The sequence below is a fragment of the Psammomys obesus genome, unplaced genomic scaffold, assembly GCF_907164565.1.
Source record: "Psammomys obesus unplaced genomic scaffold, mPsaObe1.curated_primary_1811, whole genome shotgun sequence".
Taxonomy (NCBI): domain Eukaryota; kingdom Metazoa; phylum Chordata; class Mammalia; order Rodentia; family Muridae; genus Psammomys; species Psammomys obesus.
In genome coordinates, this window is record NW_026590503.1 from 3,016,639 (window position 1) to 3,032,174 (window position 15,536).

Sequence of the window (15,536 nt, forward strand, 5' to 3'; positions counted from 1 at the left end):
TGTGTGTGTGTGTGTGTGTGTGTGTGTGTGTGTGTGTGTGTGTGTGTACCTGCATGCATGCTTGTGTGTGTGTGCATGTATACGTGTGTATGTCATGCATGTGTGCGTGTGTGCCCTCTTCATATAAACACTAATGGAGCCTATGTGGTCAGTCTTGACTACTAACTTGATGTGACTTGTGATCGATCACCATTGAAAACAGATTTCTGGCCACAACTTTTGAAGGCATTTCTATAATAGGTTAACTGATCTAAAGAGAACTGCCCTAAATGTAAACAGTACCATTCTTGGGGTCCTGGACTGGATAAAAAGCAAAAAGAAAAGCTCACTGTTGCCTGCTTTTTTACTGCAAATATAGCATGACCAGCTGACACAAGCTCCTGATGGTACACACTCTCCCCAAGGCCGAACGTGTCCTCACACCATGAGCCAAAAAACCTCTTCCCTCCTTAAGTTGCTTTTGTAGGGCATTCTGCTGTAGCAACAGGAAGGTGAGTAACACAGAACGTGGAAATAAGCCATCTCCCCTCTGTCACATCACAACACGAAGAAGAAGAGGAATGGTTGCTGTGATTCTTGCAGACTCCACAGCACACATTAATCCTGTGGCCTTTGCAAAGCAAGTAGGGAGTTCAGCCAGGAAGAATGAGAAGATCCCTCATCACTTGTGTCTGGGTAGGATTCTGCCAGTGTGTCACAGGCGACTAACAGCTAAGAGTGGAGTTTGCTTTCTGGAAGATGAGGACCATGCCTTCACAGCTAGGATGCAGCAGTTTCCAAACAAAAAATAACGCAAATGAAAACCTGATGAACATATGCAGTGAATGACCCTCAGCCCCTACAGTGCATGCTGCGTGTTGACACAGCTATGGGGTAGCACAGGAATGCTGGACCTAGCGCAGACGGTAGGTTCCGGCTTACCCCTGCTCTCCCCCTCTCAGCCAGCACCTCAGAGTGAGTGGTGCATGGGTGAGGGTGCTGCATGGGCCACCCCCACCATGGACTGACAGTGCACAGACGCCACTTCCCTCAGAACTGTACTTCCAAAGGTGCCCTACACACGTCCCGCTGTCTACACGCCTCTACCCCAGCTGCCAGGAGGTCACACCACAGCTGGAACTCAGCCACATACTATCAAATCATGGAATGGCTGTAGCAACCCCGCAGAGAGCCGGCTGTCAACCCCTGGCCAGCACTCCACAGGCTGGACACTCGCATGCCCAGAGCAGAATGCCAACAGAATCCTCGGGGCCTGCATTTACCTTACCATTCTGCTTTAATAGCAGAGGCTGAGCTGCACATCAGTACCCCTTAATACCTAGTCTCTTGGTTGGATGAAAATATTAACAGCTCAATGATCTCAGGGACCCATTTCCAATGCCCTTAGCAAGATGAATCAAAATTACATCAGGACTTAAGCAGATTTTTCTGTTATTGCAGCAAGCATAGCTCAGAATCCTACAGAAGAGAAGCTGAAGAAATGGCAAACACCACCAAAAACAAACCGTCCTTCCTGGAGCAAGCCACTGCCCTCACTAAATGAAGCATCCTAAGCGGACCTGCTTTGTCAAGTTGTGTCTACAACAGAACCTTGGGTGGGCTTTAACTGAGACAAGTACCCACACTAGCTCATCTCTCATCCCTCCAAGCCCTCATCCCTGGAGGAAGACTGCAGATCTGAGAGACTGAGTGTGCACTCCCTGCCCCTCCCTCCTCCATAAGCTAGCATCATCTCCATGGCAACCGGGTTCCAGGAGAACTGAAGAAAGGTTTCCCTGCTCCCTGGCAACAGGGCTTTATAAAATGCAAAATACATGCGACACGGGTCCAAAGAAGAGTCAGGAGGTGTAGATGGCCTTGAAGTATTTACACTAACAATTTAAGCTTGGCTTCAAAAGATCACTCACCAGCATAACAGTCATCAAAGGTAAACACAGCTTAAGCATTAATTCCTGGAAAACAAGTTGGCTACAAACATCTTAAAAACAAAAGGGTTTGTGCATCCAAAAGACAAAACCTTGCAAAGCCAGAACATCTGTCGTATGACCCTGAGGTGCCTTCCTGGTGGCCGATCTGCTTAATTTGTGCTACAGGCCCAGTACCACTTACAACAGGATGTCCCTCTTAATGGCATCCGGACAGGTGTCAAACTCAGCCAGGGCAGACCAATCAGGCCAGACTCAAGGTGCCTGATAGAAGGAGGCAGACACCCCAGGGACATGAATGCTGGCCTGTTTTCCTTTCTTACAGAACTCCACACTGGTCATTAATCATGTCAAACCTAATCGCAGAGAGAAGATCCGCAGCTGTATCTACAGACACTCTTCTACTTCTACGTGTGCTATTTCATGGAGAAGCTGACGCTGCTCTCAGGCTGCATGGCAGAAACAGATCAATGTCCCACATGTAGGTGCTACCAATCTGAGATGCCAGGAGCTATCCACGTCGCCGGCTGGGCCCAGGAGCTGCCTGTCTTGCACACTCCTCCCAGCCAGCTGCTGTCACCACCACTACCACAGCCGGAAGTCGGGCACATGGGAAGGCTTACACCACAGAAGCCTGGGTGGGTTACAGGGAATTAGCTGCCATGTAACTGACCAGCCCTATGGAAAGGATGCTTGTGAGTGGCAACCAGAGCGAGCCTGCCCCCAGGGGTGCTTGAGGTAAACCAGGCAAAGCATGCAAATGCGTCCTCTCAGCTCCACAGTTCCTCAGTCCTCCTGTCCTTCTCTGCACTCTTCCTTGGGAGTCTGAAGACTTGTTCTTAATTTGCATGTTCTTACCTCCCATCCTGGCTTCTTTAGTACTGCTGTGATAAAATAGCCTGACAAGATGTGACACAAAGGTTTATTTTAGCTCACAATCTCAGGTCACAGTCTGTCAACCGTAGCCTCCTCCCTCCACTCCTCCTGGTACCACTGTCCCTCCTAGCTTCCCTTGTCACCCCTCCCATTCTCCCCCAGAGAAGAGGAGCCTTCACCCCATATCCCCCCACACCCACCCCAGCAAATCAAGTCTCATCTGGACTGAGTGAGTCCTCTTCCCCTGTGGCCTGGAGAGGTAGCCCCACCACAGGAAAGTGAACAAAAAGCAGGCCACAGGGTCCATGTCAGAGTCAGCCCCATTCCCCTCACTAGGGAACCCATCTGAGGACCGAGCTGCCCATCAGCTACACCTGTGTAGGGGCCTAGGTCCAGTCTAGGTCCTTGGTTGCTGCTTCAGTCTCCACAGGCCCTCCTGGGCCCTGGTAGTTGGTTTTGTTGGTCTTCTTATGGAGCTCTCATCCCCTCTGGGTCCTTTCATACTTCCTCCAATGTTTGGTTGTGGGTCTCTGCATCTGTTTCCATCAGGTGCTGGGTGGAGCCACTCAGAGGGCAGCTATGCTGGAGCCTCCATTTTAGAACACTGAAGTTCACCACTCTCTAGCACTTATCATTCGTCACAAAGCCTCCAGACAGCGATGACACTGTGGCACAATAGTGCCAACACTGAAAGCATTGTCCCCCGCTGCCCACAATTTACCAACAACTGCCAGCCCAGCATGTAAGGAAATGACCTATAGTTGCCGGGAGGTGGGGGGAGTGTGCGCCGTGTGAAGGGTGCTGAGATACACAGGCTGCTGTCAGTCATCTGGGCAGCCTGGCAGCCATTCTGTAAGTCCGTCTGCCTCACTCTGAGGTGACACTGCCAGCCACCCTGGAGAATCATAAAACATGATGCTGTGCAGCATGGCTCCCTCAACATGGAGCTATAAATACAGACGAGGAAGAGCGGGGAGGGGGGGGGTGAACGTGGCTTCGTGCCTCCTACTTCTCCCCCTGCTCCCAGCAAGCTCCTGACAAGACATCCTTGGAAGAGGAGGAACACAAGAGTCTCCAGAGCCAAGGGCCCAGGCCTTCCTCACTGTTGGAGTGTATGGGATGGGGCTTGTGTGTTTTAAAATAAGCTGAGTCTGCATGATTCACATCTATTCATTAATGCAAAGAGCTTTTCCAGTTAATATGCCAAATTAGACTTAGCTTCACATGGCTTAATTCAGTAATTAATTTCCACCCCTTTCTGAGTCTGATTAATTGAAATTTGGGAGTGGAATGGGTTAGTGGTCACACCAGTGCTGCTCTAATCCTACGTCATCTCACACCTGGGCTCTTCAGGCTTCTGCTGAGAAGGGGACAGGAGCCACAGGGACCAGCGAGTGCACCCCAGGTCTGTAACACCAGGAAGCAGTGACTGGTGTCACCTAAGACAGTCTGCCAGAGCACACAGCAGACATCTTCCCTCTGCGTAAGAGCACAGGCCCACGTTTGCATAACTCAATTTTAAGTTGTCCGGAATACTCCCGAAGGAGAACGTACTGATGACTGACACTTTCCTTTCCACAAAGGCCAGCATTACTGCCTTCTCCCGTCAGGAACAGAACACCAAGAAGCCAGGTTCACCATAAAGGGAACCAATAAGCAGAAATCGCTGGAACCCCAATACCATGGCTCTTCTACACGCATGCTGCTCCACACGCTTGGGAACAGGCCTGCTGCCCAGCAGCTGCAGAAGAGCCTTCCTGGCATAGAGCATGAGCAGACCCAGCCAGGCTGCTCCACCCACCACAGCCAACACTAAATGCCCAGACAGGCAGGACAGACTGAAGGACCTGACCACATTCTGCCTGTCTGCGCTGGTCGAGGAAAGGGGCAGAGGTGGGCGGAAGGGGCCACGAAGGCCGTGGTACCTGGGCATCAGGCTGGGGTGGGGCAGGGTCGCCCCAGATGGTCAGGTACCAGCCCCCCAGGAAGCATCTTCTGGTACACTTACAGACCTGCCCCTGGCTTCACTGAGAACAGACCAGACATAGACATGCCCACTGTGGGGTAGTTAAGTGGCCCAGGCCCCAGGGCCTCCTCTCCGCCGGCTCTCTGCAGACAAGGGGTGTCTGGTGGGAGAGGATGTGACCCGGGAGGCAGCCCTGCTCTCCCTGCTGCCTCACTGGTGATCAGTGCTTTCACACAGGCCTCCCTCTCCTCAAGGGTAAACAGCAGGAAGGGAAGCAGAAAGGACAGGGCCTGGTGTGATACCCACAGGGTAGTCCACCGAAGCTCCAGCGACAGGGGACAGAGCCTTGGCCGGGTCCATGCCTGTTTTCTAACGTGCTTGCTGCCTCCCACGAGTAACCTGAGGATGGGGAGTCCCGCCCTCAGAATTCACCTCTGTGGGGGTGAGGCCGTGATTGGCAGCACCCTCCTATGGTGAGCTGTACTGCACAGCGCCTGGGGAGAGCCTGGCACGGGGCTTTCCAGCATGGGTACTGCCTCACTGGCCCCTCTCACCTCTGCCTCCTGCACCACGGGCCACAGTGAGCTTCCCCCCTTCATATTGCTCTTCCTGGTTATTTTGTCACAAACTCAAGGAAAATAGCTACTGCAACTCTTAGTGCCATGCCATGCTGGTTAACACAGACAGAAAGTCACTCCATGCTGTCACTTTCTCACAAGCATCTTCTGCTCTGTCGCCCTCATGATCTGCTCCACGGGGCCCTGGTGTGTAAGGGACCGCATATGGACCGAGTTCCTGAGGGGGGAGAGCGAGCCCCCCATGTACCTACACCATCTATATGTATTTATGTGTGTAGCCCGCTGGGGCACTGAGTGGAAGAACACAGGTCTGAGAGGGGACAGATCACATGTAAACTTCATGTGGAGGATTCGGGCCCTGACTCACGGATCTGCCTCCTAACCTGGGAAGTGTATGTGAGGACTTGGCACCAATGTAAGCAACACTTGTGGTCACGTGTGTCCTCAGAGGCCACCGACAGGCCCTGAGCAGCCAGTTAAGAGGCCGTGTGTGCCCGCACAGAAGGAGCAGGGTCACCTTGCCCCGACTCTCTCGAAAGCTGTCTTGAGGCTGCAGGGATAGAGCGCCCTCAGAGTGCCTGTTTCTTCTCATTTTCCCATTTACCAGCCACAGCTGGGTCTGTTGGCTGCTCATGGGACTGAGCGGGTTATCCAGAGTACTGCGGCCAGAGCAACTCTGTTTTACTGGGGAAAAAATAAATCATAAGAAATTTTAATTTGACAACCGAGAGGCCATGGAGAAGCACAGTCGGCTTGAGAAGGAGGTTGAGTACAGCAATCAGATCTCTTCTGGGTGATCAGGAGGTGCCTGATCAGAGGTGATCAGAGGCTGCGTCATGCTCAGCTCTGTGCAGCTTTTCCAGCGGGTTCTGGGTACTGCTGCCACGGCTCCGTCACTGTCCTGGCATCATGGTGGAAGGCCATGGTAGCAACACTTGGCATTATGAGATTACTAGCTGTTTATAAGACAACAGTTGGATGGGTTTTCAGGTTCTGAGGACATGGGAACCATTTCCTCAACAGAAACTAACTTAACAAAATTTCAGAGACCTGTTGAAGAGACAGGGACAGGATCTTCAGGGAAGCCGTTTGTCAGCCAAGGATTGCAAGTCTATGGCCTTGGAGATCACAAATGTCTCACTCCTGAGCTCTTCTTGAGCAATTCTAGAACATGCTCTCAGGAGCTGCATGCGATAGCTATGCTGACAGGGTTCAGAGCACACTGCCCCAAACATCGGCGTTTGAGCGAACAGCAGAAGCGTGCCCCAGGGTTCCTCACACTGAAGCTGCATCCGGCTGTCTTCCAGCTGTGGGCTCCCTGTGCCCTTTGGGCACACACCTCGCTGAGCCCCAGCTTACTGGAGAGCCAGGAGCACCAGGGCCAGTGATTCCAGGCCGAGAACGGCCTGAGCCCTGGTGGAACAGAGGGAGAATCTGGACTCGGAGGAAAAACACCCGCGCCTCTCACTCTACCATCAGATGTGCACCCTTTTCTCTTAAGAAATGTTGGCTCATCAGGCTTGAAGCTGACTGGCAAAGAAAAGGTACAAATGGTGTCTGCTACATATCCACCAGAAGGATGGACCAGGGGACAAGGAACCCTGCGAACACATGGAGACTTTACATCCACCATCCCCTCCGACTTGCTCTGTTGAAAGTAATTAAAACAACAAAACACAAAACCCTGTCTCTATAACACATAAAAATATAACATGCCCTCCATGCTAAAAATGGAGGCAACATCTCACATGTTAGGTGGGAGGGGCTCCTTAAACCAAGTCACATCCGGCCTATACAATGTCTGCCCTCTGTTCGCTCTGTGTGTGTGTGTGTGTGTGTGTGTGTGTATGTGTTAGACACACATGTGAAAGCTCGCTTACCTAGTGAGCACATGTAGAAATTAAAGGTTGTCACTGGGATGTTTTCCTCATTTTTCCACATTTTTTATTTATCATTTATTTATTCTTGAGGCAAGGGTTCTCAGTGAGCCTGAAGCTTGCTGTTTCAGCAAGACTGGCTGTGCAGCAAGCCTCTGGGATCCTTCTGTCTCTCTTCCCACCATACACACACCCCGGAGTTACTGGATGATCTGCTGTGCCCAGCTGTTAAATGGGTTCTGGGATCAAGACTCAGGTCCCATGCTTATATAAAAGTTCTCTATCCACAGAGCCATCTATCCAGTCCTGTTCTGTGTTTTGTTTTTAGTTAATATGAACTGAGGTTCCTGAGGAGGGGTGGGGGGAGGGTTTACCCGGCCCCCCACGTTAAAGACCCTGAAAAGCTGATAGACTGCTAAGAGCATCTGGTTGTGGAGGTGAGAACACTGTAGGTCCAGAGCCTGGCAACAACTTCTCTTGATCTTCAGCCCCTCCAGAGCTACCCCTGTGTAGGCCTAACTTCCTGTAACCACCAAGCAAGGCTTCATGTGCTAGAAGAGCACTGGCTCTCGATGACCCAAAGCCTACATCATGACATCCTCCCCTTCGAGGTAACAAACCCACCTGATGTTTCAGCAATATATTTGAAAACTATCTTGATTTATGATTCTCTTTACTCCATTACAATAAAAACTTCATAAAACAGGGAGCCAGAGAGGTGCCTCGGCGGTTAAAAGCACTGGTTGTTCTGCCAGAGGACCTGGGTTCAATTCTCGGCATCCACATGGCAGCAGACAACCACCCGCAACTACAGTTCCAGAGAATCTGGCGCCCTCTTCCGGCCTCCATGGCCTTCATGGGCACCAGGAACACCAGTGCTGCACAGGAGCCCATGCAGATAAAACACCCACACACATAAAACAAAAATAAAAATGAGAAGGAAACACAACTGGAAGTGTTACCGTTGGAACACGGTGTTTGAGGGAACGTGGATCTGGGCTTTGAGGCCAGTGTCGCCAGAATAAACTATCAGTGACAGCTGTTTGTGTCAACATTAGCATAAAACAGTGGGTTTCGTTGTCATTTTCGTGCAGATACGCCATTATGAAATGGGGACTTAACGCTGCTGTTGTTAAAATGCGTGACTCCTCACTTGGGCCCCGCACTGGCTAGTTTTATGTCAACTTGACACAAGTCACCTGAGAGGAGAAAACCTCAATTGAGAAAAGCTTCTCAATTTTCTTTTTCCTTACTCTGTTTTTAACAAAAGCAGCTTTAAGTCCCCAATTCATAATGATACATTTGCAGGAAAATGTCACAATGAAACCCCTTGTTTTATTCTAATGTTGACACAAACAACTCTCACCTTAAAGATAATCAGTTTACTCTGGGTGCCAGTATGAGTGCTTTTATAAGAATGCTTCTATGAGAATGGACTGTAGGCAGGCCTGTGGGGCATTTTCTTAATTAATGATTGATGGGGGAGGGCCCAGCCCATAGTCAGCAGCACTCTTTGTGGCTTCCACATCAGCTCCTGCCTCCAGGTTCCTGGCCTGGCTTCCTCTGGTGATGCACCATAGTGTGAGAATATAAGCAAGATAAACCCTTTCCTCCCCATGTTGCTTCTGGCCATGGCTTTTATCACTGCACAGTGCCCCTAACTAGGACAGGCCCCAAGGAACTGAATACAGGATGAGAGCCTAGAGTCCCTACCTCTCTATGTCAGCTCTTTGGCTGAAGGCACAGAAATAAGTCTGTGTCCTTAACTTTTCCTGTTCATGGTGGGAAAGCCATTAACAGGAAACCAGAAAAGTGAACAAGGAATTCTCAAAAGCACGATCCAAAGTGCCACCAGGAAGTGCTATGACCAGATGCTGCTGCGCTGCACCCTATAGCCAGAGCCTCTGCCAGGACCAAACTAACCAGGAAGGCCTTTTTATATTTGCACAGCGAAGGCTGCGTGCTGGAAACTGGTCCAGTGACTCATCCCGCCCTCCGGGACCTCACACCAGCAGGCTGCACGGCCTTCGTTCATGGGCAGGGATAAGTGCACACAAAGAAAGCCACCTTAACCAAACAGGCAGTTCTCCAGAATGGGGAGCCACCCCAGGCCCAGCCCCCAGCTCCCTCCCAGACCCCGGCCTCACACAGCAGGCAAGCTCTAGTGCTCTAGTTACCCAGCCGTATGTTCCCTGAAGGACATTCAGTAAGCCTGTTTCCCTTCTGTGCTGGTCTGAAGGGTGAATTGGTTACTTTTCTTATTGCTGTGGCCAAAAACCTATAAAAGCAGCTTAAAGGAAAGGGCTGGGTTTCACTCACTGATTTTTAGATTTATTTATTTCATTGTCTCTATGCGAGCGTTTTGCTCTCATGTCTGCACACTGCATGCACATCTGGAACCCCCACAGAGGTCAAAAGAGGGCACTGGATCCATTAGCCACAAGGTGAGCGCTAAGGATTGAACCCTCGCCCTGAGTGAGAACCACATCTGTGAAGCCCCCATGTATGGATACAGTTCATCCTGGGAGGCAGGCTGACAGGGGCTTGGGCACAGTCAGGACTCTGGGAGGGATGAACACTGGGGCCCAGCTTCTTTTTCTCAGTCCAAGACTCCAGCCCATGAAACAGAGCCATGCACATTTAGGGTGGGCCTCCTCCTTTCCTGAAACTGTAGACACAAACAGTTGTGTACCAGGGAAATCCTAAATCCTTTTATGTTTACAGGTAATATGAACCTTCACGATTTGTCCTCTAAATGTGTTTACTGGGAGTGGGTGATCTCCCCTGCTGGGACTAACAAACCACAGGCTCCTACTCCACAGTTCTAATGACAACTGTGCTCTGCTCACATTCACCCACATTACCTCCTTGACCCTCTTCCTCATCTCTGGTTCCTAAGCGCTCTACCTCTTTCTCCTTCCCAGAAAGATATTATCTATGGTTTGTCTCGTGGTTCTCTACAATTGCAATGGAGAAAATGTGTGCTTTCTCTCTCCAGCCCAGCCATGCTGTAAAGAGATGTGTCTTCCTTAACCAATCCTGTTTCCTAACTTCCTGTAAAAACAAGGAAATCAAGGCCCTGCATCTTGGGAACAGCAGCTCAGAACCCTTTGTCCTCTCATGAAATACAGCACTCCCTGTGCCTTTGTTCCTACTAAAGGCTGCTGAGCCAGGTAAAGCTAACATTAAATAAACGTATTACTTTTCCCCTAGCACACTGATCTCAGCCATGACCCAGAGATGGAGGTGATGTCAACAAGAATTCCTAGAAAGAAGCTGCGCCTTTAAAGACAGGCTGATCAGAGCTGCATCGATGTGGAAATGTTGACATTTACAGGCTGAGGGACTAATTACCCTATCCTGGGCTAGCTTCAGTCCTGTGGACAGCCAGTCGTTGCTCACCTCAGTCTTAACATCCTGTGACATACACATCTTTGGAACCTATTAACTTAACAGATCAGTAGCTTCCACTAACTCAAAAGCAAAGAATGCCATCAGATAGCATGTTGAAGCTGCCTTGCAGATGTGCCCACCAATGCATTATAAACTGGCCTCAACTTATGGCTTTCTTTGTCTTGTAAAACAATGGAACTACTTTCACACTGGGATATAGAATTGGGGTAACCTAAATCGGTATACCTGGGCCATGGTCATACAAATTAGGTTCCAGAATAAACTCCCTTTGATTCCAAGGTGGAAGTTGTGCTTTTTCATTAACAATGACAAAAGAAATAATTTCTTCTACCCCACCACACAAACATTTCTATTACCAGGGAAACGGTGTCTCTTCAGGGGTTCTTACTTCCGTTAGTAAAAGACTCGAAAGGAGGCTGGAGGACAATTTTATTAATGTTTATGAGAAAAGAAAGCACAGTTGAGGTAGAAATCCTGTCAGCCCCCAGGAGGAGAGTGTGGGAAAGGTCACACCCTTTCCAGGTAGTCCTGGAATAGAAATAGCTTATTCAGAAAGAAAAAAAGCACTTGAAGAATGGAAGTGGGCTAGTGAGCCCCCAAAGAGCAGTCACATAGGCATTCTCTTTCCTAGCCTCCCTCCTCTCTCACCCTGTGTGGGTTCTGAGGGCAGCATTCAGTGCATGCTCTGTGAGAGGACGCCAGGGTGGGGAAGGGCTTCCAGCCCTCCTCTGCTAACTGGCTTCTTGCGTGTTAGTCTAGATGTAGCTGTGTTAGTTCTCATTCTCCTTTCACACTCTCCTGATGACTCACTCAGCCCTTCATCTCTTCCCTCAGTAAATACCTTCAGCTGAGGGCCCTCCCTGCTTGCTGAGGGCAGAATACAAATGAAGCAAAAGCCAGGCATGGCCCAACAGTCAGTGTGACCTTTGGATGGAATTTTCCAAAGCCCTCCACTCCCAGCAGCCTGGCACTTTCAGCACCTGTGTGGCACAGGGCCACTACGGTGCTGTTTTCTTTTCTTCTTTTTTTAATATGGAAGAAAGCTTCATAAATTTACATGTTAGTACAGGAGCCATGCTAACCTTCTCTGTGCCGTTCCAATTTGAGCATATGTGCTGTCAAAGGGAACACAGGGCTATTTTTTTAAGTACCCCGACTATTAAGAAGGAAGTGCCCATTGGTCTGGTTCTGCATCCATAAAGTAGAATCCCATATTTATTTTAGGATCCATAGCTCGACGTGTCTTTGAGCCCTTTCCTTGCCATCCACATGACCGCCACCATATCAAATGGGTTCCCTCTTACAACGCTGCACTCGGTGCTGTTAGCTCCCTCCATGCTCCCTTTCTGATTCCTGCCTGATAACTGACTCATGGATGGGAAAGAAGTGTGTGGTGAATGCTGAATGCCCGCTTACCCAGATCTAGAATTGCCTATACAGCAGACTTCCTAGACTGAGGTCGGGAGAACTACCCTGACTTCAGGCAGCTACGTTCCACGGGATTCAAACCAGCCACCTCACAGCCCCCCTGACACACCCTCCTCGCCATGGCGGACTGTACTTTAAATGGCAAGCCACACTCGATAAACCCTTCTTCATCTAGTTGCTTCTTGTTGAATGTTTGAGTACAGCAACAAGAAAAGTGATAGATGGATGGATGGATAACAGAAGCATTTTCTGGGCTGGAGAGATAGCTAAGCAGTTCAAAGCACTGACTACTCTTTCAGAGGACCTGAGTTTGGGTCCCAGCACCCGCGAGGTGGCCCACAATTATCTGTGATTCCTGTACTGGGAGGGTCCGAGGCTGTCTTCTGGCCTCTATGGACACTGCATGTATGTGTCACACAGACATACATGCAGGCAGAACATGCCTACATAGCTAAACAAACAATAAACTTTTTTAAAAAAGCATTCTTACTTCAATATTAACGATACAGCCTCTAGAATGCCTGGAATTAACATAGTCATCACTGCTAAGGCTTCACCGTGCTGGAGGATTCCTTTTGTACTTTGAGTCATAGATTACTTTCCTAGAATGTATATCTTATGAGTCAGGTTATAGGTCAGGACTTATGGAGCCCAAGGATACCTCAATGAAGCATTGACTCAGTGACCATAACATAAGCATTTTCCCCCTAATCTTTGCTATTTTGCTTTAATTCTTTCTCACTCAAGGAATTCCTATTTAGGACATAGTGTCCAGTTTTTGAACATGCACATCAGAGTTACTAGTTCTAAAAGAAAACCCACTACCAAGGCTTTTGAAGCAGATTTTTCCCACACTCGGGAATCCCACATAACTAATCTAAACTGTTTTGGGCAGCCCGCTTCAGGACAGCAAGATACTCAGAACACTTTTATAGTTTTTCCTCTAATGATCAGAGTTTATATTTTTCCATACTTTTGATTGTGGGGATATTGTGATTTTGATAAGAAGTGTCACCCCAAATACATGTGTGTTTAAAATTGTTCCCATATGGTAGCCTCAGTCACTGAGAAATGGTTGGATCCTGAGGACTCTGACCCAACCAGCAGGTTGATCCATGCACATATTCATAATGTTACTATATTACTGAGAGGTGGTAGAAATAAAAATACAGGGCTTCTTGGGGAAAATGGCTCCCTGAGGCAGCTTTTGCAGTGTATGCCTTGTTCCTGGCTCCCTCAGTTTGCCATCTGCCATGAGGCGGCAGCTCTGCTGTTCTGGACCCTCTTCACCTCCATCTACTGCTAGGAGTAGAGAAAGCTGATCATGCACCAGTGGTTTTCAGCCTTCCTAATGCTGAGACTCTTTAATACAGTTCCTGGTTTTGTGGTGACCCCCAACCATAAAATTGTTTATTTCATAACTGTAATTTTGCTACCGTTATGAATGCAATGTAAATATTTTTGGAGATAGAGGTTTGCCAAAGGACTTGAGACCCACAGGTTGAGAACCACTCCCATGAACCAAAGTCCCTAAAACTACAAGCCAAAATAAGATTTCCCTTCTTTTCTTTTCCTTTTTATTTATTTTTAATTTTTTGGTTTTTCTAGACAGGGTTTCTTTGTGTAGCCCCAGCAGTCCTGAAACTTACTGTGTAGACCAGGCTGTCCTCGAAATCACAGAAACCACCTGCCTCTGCCTCCCAAGTGCTGGTATTAAAGGTGTAAGCCACCACCACTGGCTTGAGTTCCTTTTTCTATTATGTTGTCATAGAAATAAAAGGCTAACATAAATAAAGATGATAATATACTCATACGCTGGAGAGATGGCGCAGCTGTTAAGAGCTCTGCTGCTCTTCCAGGAGACCTGGGTTCAATTCCCAGCACCCACATGGCAGCTCACAACTGTCTGCCACCCCCACAGAGATATACATGCAGGCTAAACACCAACGCACATAAAATAAAAATAAATAAATAACATACTCAAGCTGTGACATTTACCGCCCCAATCATGCTCAAGTATGTGACTGAGTGCTCTAGGAGCAGCACTGCGTAGTCATCAACACGGGCCATCTCTGGAACTTTCTCATCTCCTGAACTGAAGCCCCTCACCAATGTCCAGAAACTGCTTCCCACCATCAACTCTCTGTCTTTGAATCTGGCCCCTATGAGCCAGTGAACGGATTTCCTGTAGTTGACGTATATTACTGAACACAGTGTCTGCGTGTCAGTGGAACCCTTGCGTACAGACCAGGCTTCCTTTCGCCACCTTCCAAGGGATAAACTCTCTGACTGTTCCCATTTGGGGAACGTTGTGGAAAACTCTGCACTGTCCATGGACCCCTTCCAGTCTTCCCTGTCAGTTCTTTGGGGCATATGCTCACAAGCAGGACTGCAGAGTCACACCCATGCTCAACCTTAATGAGCTGCCACAGTCTCTCCACAGCACAGAACCATGTCCCATCCCCTCCTCTTTCCCCAGACTCCTGCTCATGCCTGTTTTGTTATAGTGACAGTTGTGTGGGTGTGTTTGTTTACTTGTTCTTATAGTAGTGAAAATCTAACCCAGGGCCTTGTACATGTAAAGCAGGGCTCTACCACTGAGCTTTATCCCCAACTCATTGGTGTCCTTTGCTTTTCTTCTCCTTTTTTAATAACAGGTATAAATTGACTATGTTTAGCTTTTGACATTCTTTATAAGTTACCTCATTCCAACCAAGCACTTTATTTTTTTTGTTGTTGTTGTTGTTCTATTTAAAAGTACTACAGGCATTTAAACAGTATAAATGAGCTAGTAAAATTATACATGCATAATCTGCCTCTATCCCAAGAAGAGGAGAGGTGAGGAAAGAGAGCCCGTATATGAATGCCGGCATCCTGGACCCCATGCCACACCCTGCCCTTGGCCACCTGTCCATCTTCACTGAGCCTGGCCACACCTCTCTGCTCTACCAGCTGGCAGACTGAATTATACAGTCACCATGACAACAGTAAATCCAGGCCAGCAACAACAGGATGTTATGCTTCTCATGACTCCCGTCAGCCACAGCAAACACCAGCTTGCAGCACTTGGGCAGCCTGCCTTGCCATGTCCTAGACCTAATTGCACTTGGAGAAGGTGTCAAATACTGTCTATTCCCACACACCAAGACCTGAATATCTATATTTACATTTAAATTGCTTTTCTTTCCCAAAGAATGGAAAGCTATTATCTTAATAATGTGCCTATCTCGAAGGTTAGAAAGGCAAGTTGGAGTTAGGGAAGAAAATAAACCCAAAGAATGATTGTGGCTTTCTTCCAGACTTGTTCACTTCTGAGGGAAGGGTGACAGTTGTGCCTGCCATGTGTGTTGTCATTAGTGCTACGTCTCTGGTTAGACCGAACACACAGCATGCATGCTTGTACATGTACAAACACACACACACACACACACACACACGCACACGCACACGCACACGCACACGCATGCACGCA

At 48.7% G+C, this 15,536-nt stretch overlaps 1 protein-coding gene and 1 non-coding gene across 3 annotated transcripts in view; both read right to left on the reverse strand.

Annotated features, from left to right (window-relative positions):
• The window catches only part of Ptprn2 (protein tyrosine phosphatase receptor type N2), a 695,487-nt gene that overhangs the window by 606,893 nt on the left and 73,058 nt on the right, over window positions 1-15,536 (reverse strand). The gene's annotated exons all lie outside the window — the stretch shown is intronic.
• LOC129677026 (U6 spliceosomal RNA) lies at window positions 11,666-11,767 on the reverse strand. Its single transcript, XR_008720158.1, has one exon. It is a non-coding gene; the product is annotated as a U6 spliceosomal RNA (small nuclear RNA).